The sequence below is a fragment of the Scomber scombrus genome, chromosome 1, assembly GCF_963691925.1.
Source record: "Scomber scombrus chromosome 1, fScoSco1.1, whole genome shotgun sequence".
Lineage (NCBI taxonomy): Eukaryota > Metazoa > Chordata > Actinopteri > Scombriformes > Scombridae > Scomber > Scomber scombrus.
In genome coordinates, this window is record NC_084970.1 from 4457895 (window position 1) to 4483241 (window position 25347).

Here is a 25347-nt window from a genome sequence, read left to right on the forward strand (position 1 = left end):
TTTTTTTGGCACACATTCACTTTCATTATTCTTAGTGTTTTCGTCTTTCCTGTGCAGGATTCAGATTGCTTGTTACAGTTTTCTTTGGTCGTCTTGGTTAAAACAATGACGTAATAATCCTCTCCACCCGTTCTTTGTTTGGGTGTGAATACACCTACAAAGGTTTCTCTTCTTATGTGCCACTTCTTACACAGCGGTAGGATTATAACTTTAAATCAGACATTATTAAACATCTCTTACCATACATTTTCTTTGAATTGAGGGCACATTTGATAATGGGAGCTCTTTAACTCAGCGTGTAAAGACTTCCATCGTGAGCTGTGGCACACTACATACCTCCTGCTAAATTGATCTTGTACTTTTAATTATTTTGCTCTTATCTATGTTTCCTCTAAGCTGATAGTTTAAGGACCTATTATGATTTTTTTCCACACTGACCAAATATCTTGTCCTCCATCAGTCATTGTTTAACATGCTGGGATTTTTTCCCCATAGCTTTTAGTGGATTAAAGCCCCTGGGCTCCATGCCCTTTGGTGGCATTCATATTAAAGCTGCATCCACTTGTAGGGTCTGTACCTCTATGAATAATAATTACCATTAACAGCACAGTTGAGAGATCAACCCCAAAACGGAAGCTGCTGTTAAACAATAAGAGGCATGGTTTAGTTTGTATTAACGTTAGCGAACGACGAGCGGATTTGTTTGTCGGTGAACACACACGTGAGGTTTATCAGCTGGAGGACGGTGTGACTGATAGAGCGTCACTGCGGTGGGTGTGACGGAGTAGGCAGCAACCCGGCTCATGTAACTTCCTGGTTATGAATAGCCTCTGCGGAAAGGTCAACGCCATGACAACCCTGTGATGGATGCCACCGATGTCCAATTAAATTCTTCTAAAAAAAGGCGCCTCGGAGGCTCTTGTGTGTGCTTATTAAATATAAAACAGCTAAATCAAAAGTCGGAGGGGCCTGCTTCTGTGCGCTTAATGCCGGCCAGGACGACCAAAAGCTTTTCTTTTTTTTACTCCTCAATTATTCATGTTTTTGATGAGGGGGGTCAATGAGGGGAAGAGCACTCGTTATGAATGTTTGGAGCTAAGCGCAAAGGTCACAACACACAAACACACACAAATACACAACTTTTCAGACGTTTGTAACTTTTTTTCCCTCCTCCTCTACCAATCTTTCTCTCTGGATAAATAGACGAGTGCAAAGAACAATACTCCCGTGCTTTGAGGGAATGCAAATATTTGTTCCCAGGTTGTTGAAGCTTTCTTTCTCGGGTCCTATCTCTCTTTCTCGCTCTGTCCCCCTCTCCTTACAGATACTCACACACACACACACACAGAAACACATGCGCTCATGCAAACACACAAGCTGCTTTGAGGAAACTGGGACAGACAGTCAAGCCATGAATAAGAGGAAGCACGTTTTTATTTGTGTATTATTTGGCCCTTTGAAACTTCCAGCACATCCACTCTCGTGCACATGCGCGCTCACGTACACGCACACACATGCACACTCCACTCCAATCAGCCATCCAGCCTCCAGTTTCCTTCGGAGTCCAGCAGTAAAAGTCCTCTCACTTTTTAAGCCTACCTTTGGTTGAACTTATGCTTCTCTTTTTTTCTCTCCCATGTCTTGTGTATCCACTCTGAAATTATAGATAGTGATAATAATAATAATGTCATTTTGTACCGGAATCTTAGTCATTACCTGCAGTAAAGTGCTTCTAATTGATACCACCAGAGAGATAATGATTACAATGCCCTCCAGGAACATATTATTGCAATATTAACCTTTGTATATACTTTTATGCAGAAGACTCGGGCACATTAAGGGATCTCTAAATCTTACTTGTGCGGTGTAATGCCATTACAAAAGAATGGATACTCGGAGGTGTGCCCTTTTCCTGATTAAGTGTGTCCAGGGGTTTGCGGCCATCTCCTGGAAATGGATGACATGGAAGTGCAATTTCCAACGTCTCTCTCTCTCTCTCTCTCTCTCTCTCTCTCTCTCTCTTCTCTTACTGGCTCAAGCGTTTCCTGTCCTTCACATGCATCTCTTTTATAGCTGTGCCCCTGCACTAGAAATAACATTGTTCTTATTTTTATTTGCACGTGTGCATGGGCATCCAGGTGTTTTTATTACCACATCAATATGTAGGTGTACACATAAGAATGGTGGTGTTTGCATGCTGCTGTACCATTGGTTATGTGCACAAGTGTGTGTGTGTGTGTGTGTGTGTGTGTGTGTGTGTGTGTGTGTGTGTGTGTGTGCGCATCCCCAACATTTGACCGGCACACTGCACAGCTGCTGTGCCACACTCGGCTGGACTCCCCCCCACTCTTCCCCTCCCCACCCCCCCCACCCCCCACCAGAAACAAGACAGCATCCAAACCAGAGGCTATTTTTGGACACAATGCCTTCACCATGATAATTGGCCCACACTGAGGCCATGATACTTACCATCAACCACACTGCAACATTCCTCCTCTTAATATAATTGCATGGTGTACCATTGTGCTGTACATATGTGAAATGTTATGCCAGAGAGGAAGAATGTGTCCACTGTGCGATTCCTCAGGACACTGTGGTTCATGGCTGTTTGACCTGATATCTTAAAAAAGCAAGCAAGGCAGCAGCAGCAGCAGCAGTAGCAGTAGTGAGCTGATTTGGGAGATGAAATCCAACAAGCAGATAGAGGGACCTTTGCTTAAGAGATCTCTCTGCAGCAAAGAAGCAAGTACTGCTGACAGAGGGCAAATGAAAACAAATTAATTCAGTGAGGGCTGCGGTTATATGTCTGTGTGTGTGTGTGCGTGTGTCTAACTCATGACACAGTCCAAAACGGCTTCTTAAGACCTGGTGACACAGGACAGGAAATTGGGATGTCTGAATACTCTGGAGACCTCTTGGCTCGGCCTCACACGGGTGTCTTGTGGCTCCCACCCCCGCACTCCACCCTCCTGCAGTGGCGGGCTTCAGCCTCTGGTGGGCACTGTATGAGGCACAGGTCTGACCTGAGAGGACCTGTGATGCAGCCTCCAACCAAGCCTGCATCACACATGTGGAGACTTTGTAGGAGGTAGCGTGTCAAATATGTTGTCAATGATGCCAATTCATGCATCATGAGTCTATATTTCCAAACCATAAGTTTCCTGTTTTTAGAGCAACAAATGAGAAAACTTTGGCAGTAGAAACTTTGTCATGAGTAGAAAGTGGGTAAATTAATGAATTTGCAGCTCTGCAGCATGTGTCTCAGTCTTAGTTAAAGCCCCCGTGTGCAGAATTTATATTATTCAATTATTTTGGTTTACTTATTTTTTGTAAAGAATTCCTCAATAATTCTTGTAGACAGCACAAACCATTGGTGCTGTCTACAAGCTGCTGTCAGTTCATTCATTGTGTGTTCTGTGGTTGGACTTGATGGAAGGATAGCAGTGAATGTTACAGCCTGGCAGAGTGTGTTTTTTCATGCTACCACCAGATGGCACTAAAGCCAGAAATAACTTGAGGATTTGTTCTATATTAGTTCAGACATTTAGAAAAACAAATTGTTTGATAGATTTGTACTTAGGGGGACCAGTGTGTGCAGAACGCAACATGTTCGTTGACCGACAGCAAACTGCAAGCGTCACAGGCTAGCAACAGCCTTGACAACGACTCATTGATTGATTGACACACATACAGACAAATCAGTGTATTCATATGCATGGTGCAATGTTTATATATTTTTTATTGAGTGGGACAGAACATAAAATATTATAATTATCTTAATTGTGGTGAAACCTGTAACAATTTGGTCGTAAATGTCAAAAACTCAGGCAGAGACAAGTTTTTAGTGACAAAAAATATTGTTACTGGTTCTTTGGGTTATTATAGTATGTGTTGTGTGAATGAATGCTGCCATGATTAATATTTTTGTACTGACAATGTATCAAATTACTATATGTAATGTGAAAGCTGTGTTAGAGTTGCAAAGTTGGCAACTAGTGGGTGAACATTAACTGAGGAACCATATATTTTTCTCAGGAGTCGGTGGAGACCAAAACAGAGCTGAAAAGAACACTAAATATTAGACTTATGTTCATCAGGTGGTCAGTAAAATGACTTGAAATGAATGCTAACGTTGCTCTGTTGCTAACTTGTTCACCTTAATTGATAATATGTCAGTGTTTACAGATTGTTATTCTGCCCCCAAGTGGCCAAAAAAAAGATTGAAGGTTAAAAAACAAATATGCAACCATTTCTGCTTTTTAAAACTATTTTAGATTACCAACTATAGTCCTGCACACCTGTAACAGCTAGCTCAACTGTAGCTTTAAGCCAGCATAGTGAAGCTCATCCTGTTACAGATGAGCTGTAAAAAATAAAAAATAAAAATGTATTGAAATAAATGAGCTTTTAATTGGTACTTGACCTGTCCAGTGTGTTCCCTGCCTTTCATCCAATGTGAAAATAGACTCCAGCTTGTCTTTGACGGGTTCAATTCAACATTTACCATCAATTTTAGTGAGACCCAACCTTGAACCCAGGTGTGAATCCTTGACCTGCTTTTGGTCCGGTTCGTTCCTAAGGACTTTTGCTTAAAGACTTTGACTGTCCAGCTGCACAACAGGCATACTGAGCACTATTGCTCTTTTTTCCAGCATTACCACGCTGTGCTACTATGCCAAGCCTGTGACACGGTCAAGGGTACAACAGCTGTATTTATTGTGTCGGTGGTAGTGCCAGTAGCATTTGTCCAGTCTCCTCTGTATTATATGTCCTCACCAGCGTCACTCATCTTCAAGTGAATTGAGCAAACATACCTTTTTTCTTATTTCCAAGGCTAGTAGATGGCCTGGAAAGATAGATGTTGGCCAGGAATTTTTTTTTTTTTTTGTGTTTAGTGTTCATCTCACAGTTGTAACACAGGGCCCACTTGTCCTTGACTGCTTGTTACAAATAACCCACATAATTCCCACAGGCTCAGAGATAATTCACTGATAATTTAAGGCACTGGTACTGTGTTGCATTTTCCCCCTCACACACAAAAAAAAATCAGCACATTCCTTTGTTGTTCTCTCATTGTTTCCCTGCTGCTCCTGAGCTGACACTAACCTAGTAAAGCATCTCTTTTGTTCTGGGTAACGGGAGACTGTTGCTGAAGTGTACACAGAGGTTAGTGTGACTGAGCCCTTTTGTGGTGTGGCAGCACCTTGCACTTTATCTGCCGTTTAGCTTCTCTTTTCACCGCCGAGCTGTATTATCTGCTGATTTACGGAAGTGCAGCTGAATCAGGTCAAGGAGGTGCTGGCAATTGTCAGTAAGGTAAAAAGAGCCTTAAGCACCGACGCTCACTGGCGAGCTTTTAAAAAAACTGATTAAATTTACTCTGACACTGAAACCGTTCTTATACCAATAATCAGACCTTGTATGAGTTCTGCAATGAATATTCTCTCTTAATGCAGTTTCCCAGGACCTACGGTATAGTGGAGTATTTTTGTACTGGGGCACCATAAAGAGATTAATTTTAGTGGTAGTCTTCCCACCAGGGAGTCAATGTAATCCTACAGAGCATTACAGAAAAGGAGACGAGGAGGAGGAGGAGGAGGAATGGACGAGAATGTAGTGGAAAGAAGAGGATGGCTGAGAAAAGGAGAGGGAAGAGGAGAGAGCAGGAGCGCACAGGGGGAGAGGAATAATCACGTGTGTCCGGCGGAGGTCACCACTGGTCTGCAGGTTCTAATTATGTGCTAATAGCCACTGAGGAGGTCATTTGGAGCCATTAGCCAGCGCCTGTAGGTAGTTAACGTCCCACAGCATAACCCGGCCTCCTTAATGTTCCCTGCGAGGCCGTTAGCGCTCTGTCACCAGCCAGCTAGCTGCCTCGTTACTGCGATTAGAAACCAATTGATAGGTAATAGTAAAATATGATGGCATACTATCCAGGAAATATGGACTCTGGTGGAAAGGTGAGAGGACAGGAGACAGCGAACGGTAGAGAGGCTTCTCCCCTTCTACTCTACAGAGGAGAAGCAGGCTTCGTTGTAAAACTGAGGTGGACATATGACTGATAAACTGATCAAAAAGAGTTGAGTCAAACCCAGGAGCGAGCTTCAATCCCCCCAAAGGATGTTGGTGTTGTCAGTGTGAGTCTTTGTGAAGATGGAGTGTGACACGTTACTGATGGAGGTCAGCGTTCAGGCTATGAGCGCTGTCCTAATTGTCAACTCATGGCTCCAACTAGGGAAGTAATCCTTCATTAATAAGCGTCCCATTTGTTACACACTTTTGGCAACGTGGCAATCTTTTTGTCGGCGCGTCTTTAATTTCGGTTCACGTTGTACAAACAGAGAAAAAAGGTGATATTTCATTTCCGGCTACCATCTTTGTTTGAATTAGGTAAAAGAGGCTCACAGTGGGAGACATTAAAAATCCTTTTCTCCATCCAAAATCATTTTTGTAGAGTATTTGAGGATTCTGGAAAAAAAGATTACTTGTTTATTTTTTTGTGGGGAAAACCGTATGCTAACGTAAGTAAAAATATATGGACACATGCATGAACCACACGCAGCAGTTCATTTTTCCCCTGAGTCACGGATGAAAAAGAAATCAAATCAGTATCAAAACAAGGATATTCTAGACTTACTATGCAGAACATTGTTCTTAATCAATTAGAGTCAGATGTTTTCATTTAGATATATTTTATTTCTGCTCTGGGCAGACGTTGATTCATATGATTTAGATTAAAATCACACTGGTTATCAGTCAAAGGCAGTATACTTCCTGCTCCTCCACATTCATCAAGCCCGGACAAGTTTTGATGTTGAGTATACGCTCTGTCCTGGCAAATAAAGAAATACAGCGCTCCCTGAAGAATCACAGATTTGTCCGTGATGAAATCTCCAGGCTCGGCTCTAAATATTTGCCTGTGCTGTATTTGTGCGAGCGTTTCATTAACGATCGGAGCTGACAAACATGCACACTCATTGACCCCAGCCATCAAGAGGGTGGTTTGGGTTGGGGGGGGGGGGGGGGTTTAGGGGAGGGGGCCAGAGCCTGAGACAGTAGTGTGTATTTGTCGAAACGTTAAAGCTTCACATGAGGGATTGATGTCACCGACGGAGGAGACTTGGTTGCGGTGGAAATGGAGGCGGTGCGGTTAAACGTTTTTCCCGTTAGCCAAAAAACGCTCCTGGCTCTTATTGGAGCCCCCTGTCAGAACATGAAAGTGTAATTGATACAAATTCTAAAGTTTAATTTTTAAAAGTTTACAGTCACAGAGGGTTCAGAGCTTTCGGGATTGTTTAAAATTGCGCTCACTCCCTTTTCATTAAGGCAGGGGATAGTCTGAAAACAGTTTGTTCATCAAAGGGTCGGCTACAAATTAGACTTTGAGAAACTCAATTTGAAAGTAAAGAAAAAGCATTTCTCTTCCTCTTGGGGCCCCCCCAAAGCCAAAGTCTCGGCTGTGTTTGCATTTAAATATAAACTGGGCACAATATCTGGGGCTTTAAAGACGCGTGCAGTCATCACACAAGACACAAACACGTAGACACACACGCTACACTTGCCATATGCACACCCCCCCCCCCCCCCCCCCCCCCCCCCACACACACACACACACCCTATCCCTATCCCACCCCTCTTCTAAATCCATCATTTGGTAGTTTCCCTCTAAACTGGTACAGACAACAGCATGAGAACCTTGCTATCATGTTGCTTTCCGTGATGTTAAGATTGTTGTGTCTACCCGCTAATAGTTGAAATTAGCAATAAGGCCTCTGGAGACGTTGAGGGACAGGCGGGCACGTTGTAAATCTGGGACTGGTAAGAGAGAGAGAGGGGCGGAAAGAGAGACACAGAGAGACACAGAGAGAGAGAGAGAGAGAGAGAGAGAGATGGCCGGAGCAGTGGAATAACATCTTAATCTATCTGAGAAGTGAACAGTGGCCGGTCTGTTTTTGGAGCACGCTGTCTTGGATGACTCCCAAGCAGAGGGGCAGGGAGCAGAGCCATCTTCAGCTGCTAGTCACTAACATGGCAGTAATAAGGCAGTGATGACCCTCCCAGGACTGCCGGCCAACACTCCCCTCTCTCTCTCTCTCTCTCTCTCTCTCTCTCTCTCTCTCACTCACTCTCACTCTCTCTGCCTCCTATCCCTTCTCAGCACAAACACACACACACAACGGATATACAAGCACAGCACCAAATCTCATCTCTCTCTCTCTCATGCTCTCTTTCTGTGTGATATATCGACTTCCCCGCCTGCTTCCTTATTTTCATTCTTTTTGAACGAAATGCGACGGCACGCTGAAAAGACAATCGCTCAGAGACAATCGGCAGGTTAAAAACACATGCCACTACCACCGTGTGTTTTTTTTTTGTTTAATGCGTTTGTGACCGTATCGATTTGAAAAGCATTAAAAACATGAATTTATTGGCTGAAGTATAATCAATAAGAGTAACAGGAAAGCAAGAGACTGCTCATCACAGCTTATAAACCCTAACGCATGAGAGAAACAGTACTGATGTGATGCTGTGTTGCACCTGTTGCAGTGAAGCAATGTCAGACCTTTTCCCGCCTGTCAATCACTCACATACACCACTCTATAAGAACACAAATTCATAAATGTGCTCTCTAGCAATTAGGTTTCATGCATTAGACTCATAAGAAGTGTTATAAACATATAAAACAGCAGATACAACTCCACGCATGTGCCTACAAACTTATATAAATATCATTAAGTAGTTTCCACTGTCTGAAACCAAAGCTGAAAATCATCCGCACCTCCTCGGTTCACATAAAGGTGGGTTCAGTCTCTCGACACCGATCATTAGGAGGCAATAACAACTACAAATATCATAAAAAAAATCAATTATATTTTCATCAAACACATTCATATTTGCCTTTTTATCACCTTAAAAGCCCCCTCACTCTTCAATAGCTTAAATTAGCCTCACACTACTTGCTGTGCACACAATTAATTTAGACTATTGAGATCAGTGTCAGCGTGTACAATGCAGCTGGTAACACACACACACACACACACACACATATATGTGGTGGTGCGTACAAGCCTAGCCACTAACGTATTGTTGGAAATTTGCATGCTTAAGTCCATATGGCAACTTCCTTTTGACCTGCTTTCCCATCCCCGATGCATTGTCAGGCCTGTCAGCCGATAAAGAATCACTTGACTTGCTATAACAAGTTCAAAAGGAGCTGAGGACGCGCTGTTGATCCATGGATAATCGGCAAAAGGAACACCCCTACTGCTTGCTGCTATCACTCCCATAGAGATAGCCATATTATTGATGGGGAATGGTTATGCTAATATCTTTAGGGGAGGAAAAGTTTTTTTTTTTTTTTATTATTTTGGAAAATGCTCAAGAAAAAAAAAAGAGAAGGGGAAAGAAGAAGAAGAAATTTCATACGCATCAAACTGAATACCATATAACCGTTTAAAGGAGCAGCATGAGAATCTGATTTTCATAGTGCATAATGAATGCGGGGTATCTTTAAACGAGGGAGATATGTTTTGTCTGGGAAAGGGAAGAAAGCAGCTATTTAGGCTATCTATTAATGTCTCGCATGGGACACACACACACACACAGACTCCTCATCTTTAAAAAAAAGGCATAAATAAGGACAGCCTTTTATTAATTATCAAAAGCTTTAAAAATAGACTTTCTTCTTAATATAATAGTGGATATTTGATCTAAATTGTAATAATAGTAAAAAAAAAAAAAGTTTTAGAAAGAAAGTGCAAGAAATTCCTTAATGTGATTCAAATAACAATATGCTGTAAGGTGTGGATCACTTTACACAGGGATGGAGTATCATGTGTGACCCTTTACATGTCTCCCTCTCTCTCTCTCTCTCTCTCTCTCTCTCTCTCTCTCTCTCTCTCTCTCTCTCTCTCTCTCTCTCCTCTGACACATACAGCATGGCACAAGTGGAGTGGAGTGAGAGGGGAGAGAGAGGATGATGATGAGACGGGTGAGTGTATGTGTGTGTGTGTGTGGGGGGGGAGTTCACACACAGGGCTGTTATGAATATGACCCCTGCGAGATATTCCATTGTGGGGGCCCATGTCCGGTTCTGGGGGCCATTTGATAGCATCTCAGTCAGTGGCATTAATGTGTCTCTCCCGGTTCGACATTTTGAATAATCGGGGCTGTCTGCCGTCATCCTGCCACTAGCTGTCAGCAGCAGCGTCTTCACCCCTCTCTCTCTCTCTCTCTCCTCACTCATTCCCTCGCGCTCTCTCTCTCTCCCCGTCTGTCCGTCCGTCTTATCACTCCTCCACTCATGCACTTACACTTATAGAAAAACAAGCTGTCCGTGCGAGAGAGAGCACTTGATACTTTTTTATTATTACCAAACCGTTCCCAATTACCCCATAATCATTATATAATCCTATAACAAAGCCTCTATTGAAGCCCTGTCTTTTGTCAACGCTGGGACACTGAATCTATAATTGCATTATTCAGTCTCTTCCACCCCCCTATAGAAGCATAATATATCAAAACCATCCTGCAAGGAACGTTTTAGTTGCAGGAAAGAGTCCGTCCTCTGCGGGACGTCTTATTTTGGATTTGATTTTTTTTTTTAAAGTCGTGTGCTTTTATTTTTTAAACGCTTTAAAAAAAAAGTTGTGCCAACTTCAAGTTTAGAGCTCCTGTTGGAAATATACATCTTTTAAAAAAAAATCAAAATCAAACCAAAAACTATTTACTTCTTTTAGCAGATAAAAATATGCGCTTAGAAATGTCTCTCCGATAGAGGTGTGTAGAAACGCACTCATTCACAAATTGGACTTGTCGCATTATTGATGTATCATATTTTCAAATAATTATGTTCATTCCCTATTGCGCTCCCAGGCACTAGAATAAATCGTCAATACATTGAAGGGGGGGAAGAAGAAGAAGAAGGAGAAGAAGAGGAGGAAAAAAAAAAGAAAAGGCAAAAGCGAGTCCCTGAGGAGCGGTTTTGCGTTTGTATGCACGGGGATTGGCAACACAACGGGGCTTATTTACATTAAATACGCCACAAGGTTACAGTGCAGATAGATGAGCGTCATTTTTATCACTCATTACTTCTCTTAAGCGGTGACTGACGCTCAGGACGCACAGGAGGCAACACTCATTTATCCTGGAGTTCTTTTTTTTTTTGAATAAAAAAAGAGGCGAGGAGAAGAGGAAAACGACTCGAAACTGTTCACTTTAAAGGTAAGGAATTCTACTTTTTTTGGAGTCATTTTGTGACCCGAGTGTCTTTTTTTTCTTTCTTTTTTTTTTACACGGAGGAGGTTTGTTATCCAAGCCAATGTTTTACCCCCTAAACGCGCGGTGTGTAACGCGGCGAGGCTGAGCTGTGCTGTGTGTGAATGCTTATGAAGAGGGCACATTTTTTTTTTGAAATAAAAGAGTGTTTGTGGGCAGTTCAAGGTCAGAAACAAACTAAGCTTGGCTGGAGATCTGCTCCGTTTCCTCCCGCGTACGAACCCGGGAGAAATGTAACGATGAGGGGATTATTTCTTTAAAAAACGAGGGGTTCTGTCTGTGCACCGCGGGGCTCATCAGCTGCTTTTTCACCCCCGTCAACGGCGAATACCGCAAGACCCGGGCTGTATCCAGCCAGTCAGTCGGCTCTGCTTTCCACAATGGAGTGCCTTTTTTAACGGTTCAATGCATTTCACCTACCAGATAGGGGGAGTCCAAGCTGAAAGATGAAGGGAATATGCTGATGCCCTGGCGATCGGCATCAATGCAAACGTTTACCTTTTTTTTAAGCAGACAGCGACAGAGAGGGACAGGAGGAAGAGAGAGAGAGAGAGAGAGGTGAAAAAAAAGGCAAGAAGAGAGACAAGTAATAAAGCTTTTTCATTTCAAACTCAGGATGCGCGGCAGGGAGCAGTTGTAAGGGGACAGGATCGAGGAGTGGACAGTCTTTAACAGGTCCGAAGCGCACTTTTCAACACCCCCCCCCCCCCTCCGTCATCCGACAAGAATATGATCCGGTCAAACCATATGGACATGCCTCATTATTCAATGAACACTATCTCTCACAACGCATCGTTTACGCGCAGGAGTTACCCGGCGCTTCGCCAAATTTAAAAGGTAAGAAGAAACTGTGCAGCTTCTAGTAGAGCAGGCTTTTTCTGGGGGGGGCTGGGGGGCAGGGGGGGCTTTGGACTGTATTACTCGCCGTGGGAAGTCAGTTTTTTGGGGGTAGGAATCGGGGTTGTTTGTGCCGGAGCATCGCAGCGGGAGCCCCCCCCCCTCCCTTGATGTCTCCCCAATCATGATTAGAAAATAACAGTGCAATTATCCGTAGCGTGTGTGACGATCGTAAAAAAAAAAAAAAAAAAAACGGCGACAAAATAGCAGCTGGGACCGTGACACGGGGCTGCGATGCTCGACACCTTGCAACTCCAAGAGCATTTAAGAAACTAGAATTTAAATCCAGCTGATAAATATATCATAAGGTGTTTGGTTTGTCGTTTGCATGTTTGGATGTGGAACATTGCCGTGTGCGTAAAAATTAAAAGGCGTTCTGGTGCACGGCTTGTGTAATTATTGCGCATGCAGAGCAAGATCAGCGATATAGTGACTTTTTTTTTTGGTGTGTGTGTGTGTGTGTGTGGGTAATGAAAAGTCCAGCCGTGTTCCCGTTTAAGTGTGTGCACGGTAAAACTTTCTACCGACACTTGTGCTGAAAGAGTGCGGGAGAGGATCGCCGTGGAGAGGAGAGGAGAGAAAAAAAAGAAAAAAAGGGGGCGATTAAAGTTTACCGGTGCGTTGCCACCATGTGTCAAAACTTGTGAGATGGAAGAAGAGCCGGTGAGACCTGCCATTTTGTGCAGTGATCGACCTCTCTTATGAATAAGCAGCCCGCTGCATTATGCTTTGAGGAGAGACGTTATGATGGCATTCACACGAAGGGGAGGAAAATGTCATATGTGGAGACTAGGAGGCACATACAGCAGAGGACAATTTGACATTTTTTTGGGGGGAAGCGATGTCACTTCACTTGTGTGTGTATGTGTGTGTATGTGTGTGTGTGGAGGGGGGGGTGCAAGTTTTTTATTAAAAGGAGAAAGTTAGAGCGATTCTGCAGGAGGCTGATAGGCATCCGTTACTGTGGAAATATAAAATGACGGAGCCCATAAGCCAATAATAATTTCTTCTAAGGAGGGGGGGGGGGGGACTGAAGAAGTCGGGTGTGTGACATGTCATTGCACTCGTCCTTTTAGGAGTTTTCACGTTATTTGACTTTAAAATGAAGAGAGGGGTGTTTATATTTTAGGATATGATAAAGATCCCTGTGCGCTCCGTGCGCTAAACCGGGTTGCCGAATTCCCACATCGAGGCTCACATGTGTGAATTTGCGCCTATATGAAGGGCCAGTATTGAATTATCAGTAATATGTGGCACCGGGGATAAAGGCTTGTAATCCCATTTAAAGCCTCTGTCTCACCGTGCGTCTTGGGTGGGGAGGACCTTTCCTTTTTTTTGTTTCTTGGAAGTTGACCCCTGAGTGATCTGACCCGGGTTACACAGTCACTTCCACACAAGCTACCAGTGCTGCAACAATGGCTGTGAAGACACATGTCATCCTTCTTAAAATACTCAACAATGTCTTATCACGTTGTTTCCCCCACTGTTACTCTAACCTTCCCTGAAGTTGTCTTGAGCCAACAAAAAAAAAAAAAAAGGTTCCCTCTTCCTCAGATTCATTGTGCAAGGAAAAAAAGGATAAATAGATGTACTGTGCGAGTTGAGAATGCTGTCATTGTTTAATGGTATGCACAGGGCGGATATTATGTCTGAAATAGTGTCTGGGCGTAAACCCTTTTTTTTTTTGTCAGCTCCTTTCATTCCCCCACTTATTGGAGATGAAATAGCAAATGGATAACTGTCCCTGCTCCTCTTGACAGCCCAGTCTGCCTCACAGACCTGCTCGCCCTTTTCCTGCACCTCTCCCGAGCTGCGAGGAGTTCCAAATGTTGTCATTCTTTTCGGATGAAAATATTTGGGAAGAGACGGCGTGTTTAAGGAAAGGCCTCGCTTTCGCACAGACTGGCCTGTTGCAGGAATTTATGTTGTGAATTTTGGCATCGAGGCCTCAGTGGGTTGTGTTAGCAATTTATTTAATATTCATTACTTTTCTTATTTTTTTGGTGGTTTTTTTTTTTTTGCACTCGTCTACCCGTCAGGTTACATTTTAATACTGCATAATTACTCACTAATGAATTATACAATTAATTATCAGCATTGTTGTCATTGAAATAATTATTCCTATAAAATATGCAGATATTTATGCTCACTTCATGGCGAGTCAAAGAAGATAAATTCACACGACATTTTATGGATGGGTGGTGAATTTTATTTTGGAGTGAGTGTGGGAGTTTTATCACAGCACACACACACACACACACACACACACACACACACACACACACACACACACACACACACACTCTCACACACACATGCAGCATGCAGCATTTTAACGTTTACTCCTCGTGTGCTGCAACTTTTCTGACTGACGAGGCTCCGAATGCGTCCCTCCCGAGAAAGAAAGTGTGGAGCGGTCGCCGTCGATCTTTGCATTAGTGGCTTTACCCACCTGTGCCCACGTCGGCTGTGAGGTGAGGTGAAGGGGTGAGAGAGGAAGGGAGGGAGGGAGGGTGGGGGTGGCTGCGGGCCGTGACCGACCACGGCGATACACGTCTCTCAGCTGCAAAAAAAAAAAGAAGGAGAAGGAGAAGGGAGAAGTGATGAGAGAAAGAGAGAGAGAGAGAGACAGCATGGCATGCAAAGGATGGCATCAAATCATTCCTCTTTTCGCTGTCAGTCAGTCAGTCAGACACTCGGTTTGCCGTGGAGTCGACCCACTCGACTGAAGCCGCCGCGTTGTCAGTCCGACGCGCCGGGAATTATTTGAAAGTTGACATGTACACAATCACATTTCTCTTTTTTAAATTTTTTTTTATCATTGTTGTTGATGTTGTTCTGAAAAAGAAAAAGAAGAAAGCAGCACAAGTCATATCCGAGGCACCTCAAAAAACACACACACACACACACACACACACACACACACACACACAAGCGGTCGCACCAAATTACATAATCTAACAAGCACGGAACCTACACGGTGTATTATCAACCGGACGACACCTCATTCAAGTTGTGCTCCATACTAGAGTCAGTGATATGTGCATCTGCAACATAGTGCAGTGCACGGTCAGACAGGCAGCTTCACTGTGGCTAGTTGATCCCCCCCCCCCCCCCCTTCTCATGTAATTATAGGGGAGAGGGGGGCTCCAGCTGTACAGGCTGTGAGCCAGGGCTCCCAGTCCGCTGGGACCGGGGGCGGTGGTGGGCAGGCCAGATCAGGCCAGCTCTGCTCATCAGCCAGCCATTAATTGATATGTGCAGTCATTGTGAAAGCCCTCCCTCCCCTACCCCCTTCACCCCCCCCTCTTCTTTTTCCTGTTACCTATGGGTGATACAGAAGCTCTCTCTGTGTGTGCGGATGTCATTTCTTCATTTTACAGTCTGGTTCTGCTCTCTTCTTCTTCAGTCAGGCTGGCGTTGTACATGTATGTCTGAGCGTGTGTGTGTATATGGTGTGTGTCCCACGGGGGGCAAGCAGGAGGTGGTTGGGGCGGGGGGGTGGTGGGGGGGGGGGGGGGTGTTGGAGGGGCTGTAACACACAGGCGTGAGTCTGGGTTGAGCCTTGTAGCTCCGTGACCTTGATCTCTAGAGTTCATGTGAGAGAGAGAGAGAGAGAGAGAGAGAGAGAAAAGAGAGAGAGAGAGAGAGAGGAAGATGTTTGGCGAGCGGGGCTTGCAGTTGCCGTGTGTGTGAGGCTAATATGACAAGCATGCACACACACACACACACTCACACACAATCAAAACCATTGAATCAAACGTTAGGATGTGAACTCAAAGAACAAGATCGCCCTGACCACCAAACATCACTCGCTGGATTACACACATTACACACACATCTCCAACAATGACATTTTTTTTTTTTTTAATATTCTTTTATCACATTCATTTGAACATCTGTCACTGAAAACTGAAAATATTACATTTGATTTCCTTTATTTTTCCCCCTCCTCCTCCCTCTCACACCCCCCCCCCCCCCCCCCCCCCAGCCCTGGTTGGCCACTACCAGCCCACAGGGTGTGATGCCGAACTTTAATAAGCAGCAGCAATTATGATTTATGCGACGGCGGTGATAAATTGAAGCGGGCACGAGTGACCTTAAAGTTTTATGAAGTTTGTGCCGCTGACCTTTGCTCAATTATTAGGGCCTTTTTTTTTTTTTTTTTTTTTATAAGGGGATCTCATTTTGGGAAATGAATTTGTAAACCGACGACCGTCAATTTTCACCGTCCTCCTTATGAAGTGTCGACGTTCTGGAAAAAGCCGTAACTGTCCGGCCAATCATCATCCGGCTACTTCTTATTAAATTATACATTTAACATGTTGCTTTAGTTGGAGATTACGACCGCAGTCAAAACCAAAGAAACACAGACTTTCCACACACACGTTTCGATATGTGTGTGTGTGTGTGTGTGTCAGACTCGGTTATTGAATAATATAAAAAGCAATTGGAAATATGGAAGATGCCATTAGCCTGAAATGAATATACTATCAATTAAAATGTGACTTTATGAATGATCAGCTTTATTGGGTCGTTGTTTAAATGAGAGTTTATGTACAGTTCTCCTCTGTCTGTGTGTGTTTGTGTGTTTTCCTCGCCATGAGAGCTTGTTAAGGGTTGGAGGAGGTGGAGTAGTTGGGGTGGAGGGTGGATTGGGGGGGGGGGGGGGGTAATCACGGACGTCAGTTTGATCTAAGAATAAAGAGTGTGGGGCAGATGAGGCGCTGACGGATAGGCTTGACTCAGTCCTCTCATGCCGGGGTGCCATCACAAGGAGCGTCTGCCTGTCTGGGCAGCCCGGGGGGAGTCGGGGTGGCGGGATGAGGAGTGGGGGGGTGGAGATGAGGTCTGCATGGGGAGGAGAGAGGTGGGCACAGGGTAGTAGGGTGCGAGGAGGACGGGATTGAGTTAAATAAAACCGGAGAAGGTGAACGCATGCAGGTGGGAGGGTGTGTGTATGTGAGGGTGTGTATCTGCACACACACACACACACACACATTGTTGAGTTTGTGTGTGTGTTGTCAGGGTGAGATGAACTGATCAGCCTTGCGAAAAGTCAGGTGTACAGGTGATGCTCTGGCCTTGCCCTCCTCTCTCTCTCTCTCTCTCTCTCTCTCTCTCTCTCTCTCTCTCTCTCTCTGTCTCTCTGTCTCTCTTATCTCTCTCAGTCTGTCTGTGCAATCACATAACACCAATAAGGAATGTATCCTGCAAGAAAAGAAAAGAAAAGAAACATCGGGGAAAAAAAAGAAAGTAAAACACCTTATCCACACGTCCCGTGACGCTCCTCCTCTGTTTGCCCCGGCTTCTCCGCTGAGCCTCTTGGCATTAAGGCGTTATTGAGTTTAGCTTTAGTTTTTAGGAATCTTTTAAAGTTCGTTAGCGTTTGGGATTTAGGGAGGATGCGTCTTGTGATGTCAAGATCGCTTTCTCTTCCCCACCACCACCACCACCACCTCCCACCAACCCCCAATCCCCCCCCCCTCCTCCTCCCACCTCCATGTTTTTTGACGTGCGGAGCGTTTTCAGCCGTGTCATTTCTGGAGACAACAGCTTAACACAAATAGGCAAGCACACATCAATCAGAGGTCCTGAAGCAGAGAATTGTTACTGCTTAGCATGCAGCCGCGCTCGGCTAAGACAGTGGTAAATACCTCCAGTGTTGATGAGATGGAAGGTTATGTATGTGTGTGTGTGTGTGTGTGTGTGTGTGTGTGTGGCAGGTTATGTCTACTTCACACTTCATGTACCATCACTGACTGGGACGGCGTACGTCACACGTCACGTCTGCTCTTTAGCTCGGTCGTGACCTCCGTAAACTTTACCGGACCTCTTCCTAATGAGCACGCAGGAGTGAAACAAGATGGAGGGGAAAGAGAAAGTGAGGGAAACAGTAGAAGCAAAAAAAAAAAATAAAAAAAAGATGGAGAGGAGGGAAGGGAGGGCGTGAGGATGCTGGCGAGAACTCCTGCACCTTTAATTATGATCAAGAGGTTTTCACCAAAGGACGGAGGCGTTGCAGTTCTGTTGCGCTCGTAAATCTGGCCCCGGATGCCGTATATTGTGTCGAACGATTACTGTACACCATAATAGTGCATATTCAACTGCCTCTCCAGCACCTGATTTGCATAATTGGATCTTTAATGAAACTTGCCTTGTGGAACAAAAAAATACAAAAAAAAAAAAAAAAAAAGAGAGAGAGATGAAAACAGTGGTTTGGTGTGAGGAGGGTGGAGAGGAAGAGAGAGAGAGAGAGAGAGAGAGAGAGAGAGAGAGAGAGAGGAGAAAATAACATGATATAGATGAATGCCCCCTCCCTTATACATTTGTTGCTTTTTTTATTTTGTAGTTTTAAAGAGAGAGAGAGAGAGAGAGAGAGGAAAGGTGGTGGTTACTGAAAAGTGTGAGGAAGGGGGGTGTAAAGGAGGAGGAAGAGCAGGAGGGGGGAGGGGGTGGGGGGGAGTGAGAGTGACCTGCTCTGGCCCAGGCGCTCACACATCAGCGGCAGTGCTACAAATAGGATGAGAAGTGACTGTGAAAGCTGTACATTCCCCGCCAGGTCTCGCGGGTTAAGACTACAATAGCGGGATATTCTCTGGCCCGGGGGGGATTTCAGCTCCTCTTCTGTCGACACTCATTGCACCGACTTGTTACTCAGGGAAGATGGCTCTTTTGTAGAGGAGCCGATTCGGGGCGCTCGCCTGGTGGAATTCCTCTGTTGCAAATATTTTGACAATGCCTAATCAGAAGCTGTCGTTTTTTTTATTTTTTTTATTTCTTCTTTTTAAAAGGTGGAGAAGGGGTTGCTTAGAGCCTTTCTGCTAGTGATGGGAGTTCTACTTTTCTGTATCTTCTAGTCTAATTGATCTGTTAAAAAAAAAAAAAAAAAATCTGTGTTTGTGTTTTTCTTTCCTCAAAGTTCTGTTTCATTCCTCCGCTTGTTTGCGGCCGTGGCACACAAGGCATCCCGTCTATAATTGCTTAATTAAATTCCAACGTGTCCCGTTCTCCCCCCCCCCCCTCGGCCTTCGGGAGGTGAAGGTTAAAATCCTCCTAGTGCCACTTTGACGCCAACGTGAGGGCCATGGATAATAGCTGGTTATTTGTCCTGTCTCGCTGAAGGATCCGTTGCTTAAAAGTGACAGCGAGAGACGGAGAGAGGGGGGGAAAAAGGAGGAGGAGAAAAAAAATAAATTCAATCGACATGTCATGAGAGAGACTGTTTAGGTAGTTCTCTTGTGTGTGTGTGTGTGTGTGTGTGTGTGTGTGTGCCCCCCTCTCACCCTCCCCTTCCATTCAAAAGCGAGACAGCCGCTTGTTAATCGAGTGCTAATGCTAAAAAACAACCGAATGCTGATGGTGCATTAAAGCGTGTGTGTGCGCTTAGCTGCCCTGCATGCAAGCTCTCTCTCTCTCTCTCTTTCTCTCTCTTTCTCTCTCAGTCTGCGTGTGTGTGTGTGTTTCCCACTCTACATCCGTGGGAGTGGATCATGTGTCAAAGCGGTTTACAGGTGGCCTGCAGGGCAGCAGCTCTACAGAGAGGTGGAGGGAAGGCAGTCAAGGTTCAAGTACCTCAGCGGCTCTGACGGCGCTGAACTGAGCAATCCCAGCATCTGAGAGGACCCTTCAAAAGCCTCCTTATCATCGCACTCCTCACTCCACCATTTCACTCTCTTTTCTCTTCTTTTCTTCCGTCTCTCTCACCGCCGCCGCCACCCCCCCTCTGTCATCCGTCCATCCACTCTCCCGCTCTTATCTCTCATTCTTCTCCCCTGATCTATCGTCCCTTTATCTCTTTTTATTTTTCCTCACTTCTCATTCACGCCATCTGTTGCTCCGGTCATGATTCTTTATCACTGTTGGGTTTCGGCGCTGAAATTAAAGAAGAAGAAGAAGAAGGAGAAGAAGGGGGGAGAAAAAAAGCAATAAGTTACCTTTCGGGGTTGTTACTTAGCACACACACCGAGAGCGGTGAATCATTACCCCGACCTCTTTTTATTGCCTTTATGACAATCACCTCAAATCACAAATCCCTCTTCTTCAAGTCATTACGAATCCAAACAGTCATCTTCTCGTCCTTTAAATTGGATGGAATTAAAGATTAAAGAGGAGGTCAAATGGGAGCTAACGCGGATGATTGTCAGCCGGTTCTTTCTTCAACTCTCTTAACCGTCTCGTATGTCGACCCCTTGACTTTCTGCTGGTCAAAAAACTGTCAGCTGGTTCTTAATAATCACGTCAGCAGCTCTTAACTCAACTGAATTCACCACAGAGATAAGCCAGTTTAGGTGGTACATCGGTTTCATGTATCCTGGCCTTTTACTGGTTGAGAATAGAGAGTTTAAGTCTTTGTGTTTAATTGGCCAAATGTAAAAATACTCAATTATTTGGCGAGTGGCAGCTAGAAAACATTCCTGTTATCCTCCAGACTAGCGTGGAATAGTAGATCCAGACAGAAAAAGAGATAAATACACAGTAGGCAGAGTGATGACAGGACAGAGTGGGAGAAACACTTAGGAGAGAAACGCAGCGAGCAGGAGGAAGAGAGAGAGAAGGAGCGAGACAGCGAGACAGTGAGGAGGGATGATGTACTTAACGGTATCTGTAGGCTTCCTCCTGAACAAGCTGCTGCCACAGATCCTGGGAGCCTGCGTTGATAAATTCGGTTTGATAAAAGTCACTGAAATGCCGGCCTGTCTGCACACCTCTATTAAGCGCTGGTACATTTGTCACAGCCAGTGGAAGTCAACCAAAGGGTTTTAATGTCACATCAGGCTGAATTAAAGACTCAATCGAAAGCCCCGAAAGGTTTAGGTTTTTATTTCAAGTGACAGTGGTGGTGGTACAGCTGTGGCTGGCTCTAAAGATTATTGGGCTCCAGTTGATCAAGGCAGTCGTTTTACATTTTATATTCGGCTATTGGGAATTTAGTGATTATTTGTTGCTCGTTTCAGCCTGGATGCTCATTTTGGGTAGGGGGTGGGGCTCATCTCGTGTCTGGCATTATTTTCCTAATTCATTTTTTTTAATCAAGAGAAATTAGATCTATGCTGCATTAATCATCAAGCTTCCTTAATATAGCAAACTGAGGGAGCATTTAAAAAAGGCTGCATTTAAAAACACACACACACACACACACAAACACACAAACTTTCCCCCTGAGAAGCCCCTTAATACCACATTACCGTTCTCCATTTATGCAAAAGTAAATAAGTAAGCCCAAAAGGCAAATGAGCATTCCAGGCGTTTAAACACACAGCCTTCTGTAAACGGCTGGCGCGGCTGCGACCACATCTCTGAGGCGTTGCTGCCATGAGACGCAAAGTAAGGGTGGCGACTGTGCTTTTTTACATTTTTTTTATTTTTTTTAAAGGTAAATATGTGTATTTATTTATTCTTGCCCTTATTTGAGGACAGCACATCCACAAACAGTCCCTTTTTTACCGTAAAATAGTAAAAGGCCCCTGTTAAATATCAGAGAATACTTGGCAAGGTTAGGGACCGTACGGAAATTATTTGGATGGGGAAGGGGGTTGAATCTCCTATTTTCTTTGGCAAAAAAAACAAAAAAACAATATCCTTCCTTTCCATCCACATATTTCAAAAACAATGTCCTGATGACAAACATTACAAAATGATAAAAATAGAGCTATTACAGCTTCAGAATCTGCCAACCAGGAACAGGTGACAGCTTTGTGAACACTGCAATATTTTTACCCCAACCACCCCCCCTCACCTCCCCCCTTCCAAATAATAAAAATATGATGCTAAACTTGGATCGACAAGCTAAGTTTATTTGAAACATTTAACTTTACTGCTGTTTTGCTTCCTGTTATGATGCAGAATAAAGGGAGCGACTGTAAACGGCTTATGAAAAACTGAACTGAAGCACTCCCTGCTAGAAATAAAGTTCAATTGGTATTGGCTGATAAGCTCCACATGTATTCTGTTTCTCAAAATGCACATTTATGGTTCTGCTAGCTACTTGTGTTGTTGTGATGAGGAAGCTGTGTTACAAAGAAAGGTGTGTTGTCGTCTGCATATATGGCAGAATGCTTGTTTATGACCCCTGGTGCACATAAAAAACCCTCTTGTTAGTTTACGTAATTGATATTTTTTCAATATAATAAATCTTACAAGAGAGGGCTTTATTAATTTGAGGTAAGATATAAATAAAAGACTGCCCTACCCTTCTAAAAAACATTTTTCAGCAAAAATGAAAATGACGGTATCCTGTTCATTTGACCCGCCTTCATCCACCAATAATTTTCATACAGTCCCTTAATGTTTCTGCATCTAATTTAATTACATGTGTTTTTGGACCTCACTGCTAAGGATCCAAACAGTGTTACTGTGTGACATCATGCTAGCTCAGCTAATTAAAGAGGGAGTTTTTTGCGTTAGGTCTGCTGACCCTCTCTGGCCAATCAAAAACTGGCTAATGGAAAACTAAATAAATGGCGGGAAAGACACCGAATTCGTAATAATTATAATACTGCAAATGTAAGAGGTTTTATCGTAGACAATAGGCTCAATCCCCACTGTGTTATCTCATTCAGTGATAGATAGTGACATTTATTGATATGAAAATTATTGTGATTGTTACTTTAACGTTTAGTTGCTGATGAAGCTAATAATGATGAATATGAACTCGTAAATATTTGATCTTTTTTTGACGTCCTAACTTTTTCTTTTCATGTACACGCACACACACGCATACACACACATACAAACAATCAGTCAATCCCACCTGGTGTTTTATTTAATTAGGCAAAATACACATTACACATGTGCGGGCGCATGTGTGTGTTTTTGTGCGCGTATGTGTGTGTGTTTGTGTAAGTGCATTTGCTTGCCAAGAGCTGTCAGTCTTTCATGAACTACTTTAAAAAGTGTTGTTCAAGGTGGGAGCTAAATACTATTTATCTATTATTTATCAGCGTTATTACCGGGGTTGAATTGAAAAAGCGAGCTCTCCGACGTTGGAGAATTCCCCCGGCGCCTGGCTCTTTCTTTTAATACCTCTTTTTAAGTCATAAGAAGCGCTTCCACCCCTGCTGAAAAAGAAACCTTTAACAGATCTCCCGCAATTTCCGACAATTTTCTCAAATCATCTTTTTTTTTTTTCTTTCTTTTTCTTAAACCACCCACCTCATCATCCCCAACCCCCCCACCACCCCACCTCCTCCTCCTCATCTTCCTCTTTTGTTTTCATCTGTGTCTTTTTTGTTATTATTATTATTCTTGATCGCGAGTTGCAGTTGTTTTCTTCGCCTCAGAACTGCGTTTCATCTCTTTTGTTGTGTCGTTCACACCAATCGTAGTAATGGGGAGAGAGTTAAGTGGAAGTGCTGGGGCCCGGGCCCTTGTTCAGCTTGTCTGTCGGCTGCTTTGGTAAACAGGACTGTCAGATCTGCACAGAGAGAGAGAGAGAGAGAGAGAGAGAGAGAGAGAGAGAGAGAGAGAGAGAGAGAGAGAGAGAAGCGATAAACACTTGAAGCATTTGCATCCATGGTGTGGTTGATGACACTGATAGGCTTGAAGGGTGGGAGTGAGTTCACACTTCCCGGTCCGCTCACCCGTTCAACAATGTCTGTCCCAAAAACGAGGGGTCATTTTATACAGATTCGCTCTTTCCAACCTTCTGTCAGTCTGTTGCACCCATTAAAGAAAGAAGAAGACTTACAATTTCTTCTTTCACAGAGGGTTTTTGTACCAAATCAAAGGCAGAAAAGTGTCTTTTTTAAATGATAATTCCAGCTAATTGCGACTTGGATCTTTTTTTAGCAGCTTTAACCATCAGACGTGATAACATTCAGCTCACCAAAGGAATTGCTGAGATCTCGGGAGAGAGTCATCGTAGTTTACCGCCGATTTATGAAAAGAGCTGGATGTCCCCCCCCCCCCCCCCCCATAGACCCACCACCATTATATGAGGGACGCTGTAAAACAGTTGACAGGCCACTTACAGCTGCAAACAAGGTCAAGTGTTACTCTTTGTGTTATTGATTTTGAACTTATTACGCTTAATTGCACGGAAAAGTTTTAAAAGTTATTTTTTAAAAGTGCATGATGTATTTATTTATTTTTATGTGCTGATGTAAAGTCTACGGGCTGAGAGCCAGAGAGAGAGAGAGAGAGAGAGAGAGAGAGAGACTGTGCGGAGTGGGCGTCCGAAATAGACAAGAAGAAAAGAAAAAAAAGAAGATATTGTGAGTTGGAGACATTTAAATGAGGGGCCGCTGTCGTCATGTAAAAGTGTCACCTTTGACCTTCCGTACTTTTCCGTTTTCGTCACCTTATTTTTGCAAAATCTCAGCTTTTAATTTGGTGAATTTATCGTAACTAATAGAAAACATACGAAACCTACAAAAATTAGGCCGATGTTATAAAAAAAAAACTAATTATAAAGAAAGAAATAACCTCATGGAGAAGTTATTGATTTATTATAATTGATACAATTGATTAAAAGCCTCACATATGATATTTTTAGCCTGTCCTGACTCAGCACTTCAACACTTCACCCTGACTGTGACCCTCTTGACACAAGTTCACTCTTGTCATTGGAGGTCGCCTGGCTTCATGGTCATGTCCTCACCCTGCCCACCCACCCACCCACTCACTCACCCACCAGCACAACAATCTCATAGCAGAGCTTCTTAGGATTAGGTTTGTTTCACACATCGCAAGTTGAGGTAGAGTTTATTTCTCTCTCTCTCTTTTCTCTCTGCCCCCATCGTAGCCTCCGTCTCTCTGATTGCCGATCAGCCCCCGAGGGCTTCGAGGCGCTCTTGCTAGATCCCTGTGATTAGAGTAAATGCCCCCCCCCCCCTTCCTGCACTAGCACCACCACCACCACCACCACCTACTCACCGGAGATCAGGGTTGGTTCGCGGGGTGGGGAGCGAGGTGGACTGGAGGAGGGTGAGGAGAAGAGCTCAGGAGAAGAGTGAGGATGGAGGATGGAAACTGGTGGTCTGACACCAGTTCCATGGTTGACAACATCTCATAGGTGTTGTCATTCTGTGTCCACTGTGGTCATTTAAAGAAGGATATCTGAACATTTTTGTAACTCCATTGCTTCCCATTTAGCGTCATAAATGTCTTGTCCCAAAAAAAAAAAATCAAACATGCCGGCAAATCCACCGATTTCAAGATATAAAATGCAGC